Source organism: Triticum aestivum, chromosome 5A (genome assembly GCF_018294505.1).
Source record: "Triticum aestivum cultivar Chinese Spring chromosome 5A, IWGSC CS RefSeq v2.1, whole genome shotgun sequence".
NCBI classification, from domain to species: domain Eukaryota; kingdom Viridiplantae; phylum Streptophyta; class Magnoliopsida; order Poales; family Poaceae; genus Triticum; species Triticum aestivum.
Genome location: NC_057806.1, coordinates 33023013 through 33027256, shown reverse-complemented (window position 1 = coordinate 33027256; position 4244 = coordinate 33023013).

The window sequence follows — 4244 nt, the reverse complement described above, 5'->3', positions numbered from 1 at the left end:
TAAAAAGAAAAAGAAAAAGAACTGGCTCCCCTCTCCGTGACGCCGTCGTCTGCCGCCCCGTCTCGCGCTCTACCGCGACACCCTCTCCCACCCCTTCCTCGCCCCCGGCTTTTGCCACCGCCCTTTCGCCACCGCCACCGCCACCGCCCCCCTTCTTCACTTAATTAATTTGTTTTTACTACATGTTTTCAGGACTGACATAATGGCGGACGATAGAGCTGACCCGATTATGGACAACTATGATCCGGACGGTGAAGCACATATGTTCGGCATCATAAACGGCGATATTCAATATGTGCCGACCGGAGAAGAAGAAGATGATATCTCTTCTTATCTGAACCTTGACGGTCAAGATGAAGGGCGCCGTCAGCAAGATGATGCCGAACAAACATCGATAAACGACGATCTTCAAATGGAAGTAGCAACCACCTCCGGCGCCGAGGTATATATATACATTGAGCCTCTGGTGATACAAACTAACTGATTTGAATAAATATGTGTGTACTAACGCGCGCGACTCTTTCTTATTTTAGCCCTCGGCCGGATCGTCGAAACAATCGAGTACGTCGTCAAAGCGTGGCGCAACCAAGACGATGAAACAAGGAGAAACATGCACCATCGAGGTTGTCGACAGTGCAACCGGCAGGCCGCTGGAGCCCCGCAAGAACGCCACCAAGTTTGTCAGCCAATGCGGAGCCATTGTTAGAGACAACGTCTCGATCACCGTCCAGGAGTGGAATGAGCCAAAGAAGGCACGAATTGATGGTTTCACTTTTGTCGATAAGAGAACAAAAAAAGATTGCTTCAAGAAGCTTATGGAACATTTCGTTCTACCTCCGGAATACAACAAATTCGATGAGGAGGGTAACAAGATTGAGGAAAACAAGGAGAGGAGGAGGCTAGTCAAACAGTTCGCTCTTCATAAGATGGGCGACGCATTCCGGAAATTCAAGCAAAATCTAGCCCACGACTTTGTCAAGCAGAACAAGACTCCGGATTTCAAAGGACAATATGAGAAACTGAAAGATGATTGGCCAGAATTTGTGAAGCAAAAGAAATCGGAGCAGTTCATTCAAATATCGAAAAAATAAGGAAAATGCGGCTAAGAAGGAGTACAATCATGTTATGGGGCCAGGAGGGTATCGCCTTTGGGAGCCTAGGTGGGAGAAGATGGAGAACGAGCCGAGGGCGCGAGGAATCCGTCCAGGTACGGAGGGATGGGACCCAAGGGCCAAAAGCTGGTGGTACGGGCATGGGGGAACGCTGAACCCGGAGACAGGGGAGTGTGTTTACCGGGGCAAATTAATTAAACCCACCCAAGCCCTTATTAACGCAATGAGGGATGCTCAACAGGGGAAGATCAAGTTCAACAGAGAGAACGACGCGCTGACAAAAGCCCTCGGGAATCCTGAACACGGAGGACGTGTACGAGGCATGGGGCACATTCCGTGGAAAATAGGGTTCCCCCAGAACGATGACCCGTACGGTTACAGAAGCCGTAAGAGAAAGATGGATCAGGAAGCAGATGTTGTGGCGCGGTTGGCATCGGAAATGGAGGTGATGAAGAAAACCATGAGTGTACTAGTAGCCGAAAGAGATGCAGCTCGGGTGCAGCATGAAGATCATCCAGCGGATCTCGGAAGCCAGCAGCGGAGAAGCAGCGTGGCTTCCACGGAGGCCCCATCGGAGCCTCTGGTGGTCCAAATTACTGCACCGGAGCCTCTGGTGGTCGAAATTACTTCATCGGAGCCTCCTCGCTACCCCGTGGACGATATAAAGGAGATGAAAGAATGTCATCTGTATTATCCTATCGGGAACATGTCCATGAAGGTAGCCATCGGCAGTGCTTTACCATGTTTACCTGGAGCACTCCACCACAACAACCCCATTCAAGATGGCTATGCTCGTGTCACGGTGGAGGACATAGTCCAAGGGTTTGAGGACCTGGAGATTGACATTGCTACACCTGAAGGGGAGAAAAGACTTGGAGATGTCAAGCGCCATTTCATTCTATGGCAAAAGAAGTTTATCAAGTTTCCAGGCGAGGCGCCAAGGACAACAAGTCCACCACCCTACGGTGGTGGTGGTGGCGGTGGCGGTGGTGGTGGTGGTGGTGGTGGTGGCGGTTCACCTACACCTCCGTCACGTGAGCCGACGCCGCCCCCCAGTCCACAACGTCCGGCGGGTGATCAGCCGCCGCCCCCCAGTCCTCGTCCGGCGGGTGATCAGACGCCGCCCCCCAATCCACCTCCGGCAAAGAAGCAGAAGCAGTCCTGGATTATTAACCCGGACCCTTATGTACCTAAGACCACAAAGGTACCGGAGCCATCACTGAAGCCTCTCCCCACAAGGCCTTGGGAACGTAGTGCCGAGGAAGTCGACGCGGCCGCGGCTGCTGATTTGGAGAAATGGAAGGCGGACTGCAAGAAGAAAACAGAGCCCGAGCCCAAGCCAGTATTTTCTGATGAGCAAAAGAAGTGGGCTAAGTCATTTTTGAGCACACCGTCCCAAGCCGCGAAGAATCTGCCTAACGACTATGCACGTGAACTTCGCAGGCAGGCACTCATGTTCAAGGAGAACAAAGAGCGGGAGAAGGCCGAAAGTAAAAAAAGCGGGAAACAAGTTGCCCAGCTCGGGGAACAAAGTAAACAATCAATTGCCCCGCTTATAGTGGAAGCCTTCTGTCCTGATGCCCCCGAGATCATACAAGCTGCGGCAGCACAGGGATTGACTGTAACGAGTGCCAGAGAACAAGCGGCCAACTTAGGTATTACTCTTCGTGAACTGTTAGGCCTTGATGAGGCGCCAGTGAAGGAGGTAGTAATTACATATTTTCATTCATTTGCGCTCTATATCGATTGGCCTATTTCGTTCATTTCCTAATATCAAGTAACTAATTAATAACTCTCTTGTTCATTTAATTTTCTTTGCCTCGTAGGGTTTGGAGACGGTTCGTAGATACAAAGGTCGGTGAATTCAAAAAAGAGCTAGAATTCAAAATGTTAAAGGCTAAGAATGCTGGGGATATTCAGCCACCGGAGACCAATCTATGTGGATACTATGTCTGTGAGATGATCCGGAGATACACCTCTGAGCGGGTTCCGAGTGATACCAATGCTAAGAGGAATAACCTCCGGTGGATGCTTAGTCCAGAAGCTCGCTTCCGACCACTTCAAGAGGAACTAGCTGGATGGTTCAGCAGGGAAGTCCTCCATCCTAAAGGAGAACACTATTACGAGGACGTAGAACTTTATATGCATTAAATCATGTATGGAAACTTGTTCAAAATTGTATATGGTCATCCGATGATATTGAATATATATTGTATATTCCTCTTGAATTCTTTTCGGTTCTAATTTCAAATTTATTTGAAATTGTACATTCATATGCATGTATGTAGTACCGTAGAATATATGAAACTCCTTCAAAATTAAAATAAAGCACAAAAGAAATAAAACAATACAAATTAAACAGAAAACAGGTTTAAGGGGGGAGGTTTAGGGGGGGGCTAAAACCCTAAACCTGCGGCGGCCTTTAGTCGCGGTTGGCCAGAAGAACCGCGACTAAAGGTCCTCCGCCCCGACGGCCACCTGGCGCCCACGTGGACGGGCCTTTAGTCGCGGTTCTTAAGCAACCGCGACTAAAGGGGGGGGCCTTTAGTCGCGCCCGGTCGGTCGCGGTTGCGCAACCGCGACTAATGGCAGTTGCGAACCGCGACCAAAGGCCTTTTTTCCACCAGTGAACCCACCGGTCAGAACCGTATGTAGTGGTTGGATGTGATGCCAACCATGTAATTGGATGTGACCATCAACATGGCTCTCCGCGTCGCATCTACACCAACCGGCTACCCAGCAATGTGCCCTCTCCTTCCGTCCACCAACCAAAACCAACACACCAAACCACCATGGCAACTACAACACCTCTAAATGACTGAACAAAAGTCTGTGTGCTCCAAGTAACGAAGCAAACACGAACCCCAGTGAATAGTAGCAATACACCCGCATCTATGAAGAACCCGTGCAGTGCATAACTTCAAACGATTAAGAACACGTATAGAAAGGACAACATAACGACAACTTTATATCTCGTTCTATAAGGACACAAGCTATGCAATTAACTTAGTTCGAATAAACGCAGGCGATTAAGAACATACAAAAAGCTAATGCCAAACAAAACATCTCGCTCAGAAGTGCTTGACCGGACCATTGACAACATCAAATAGACGTGCATTGCCACACATTTCA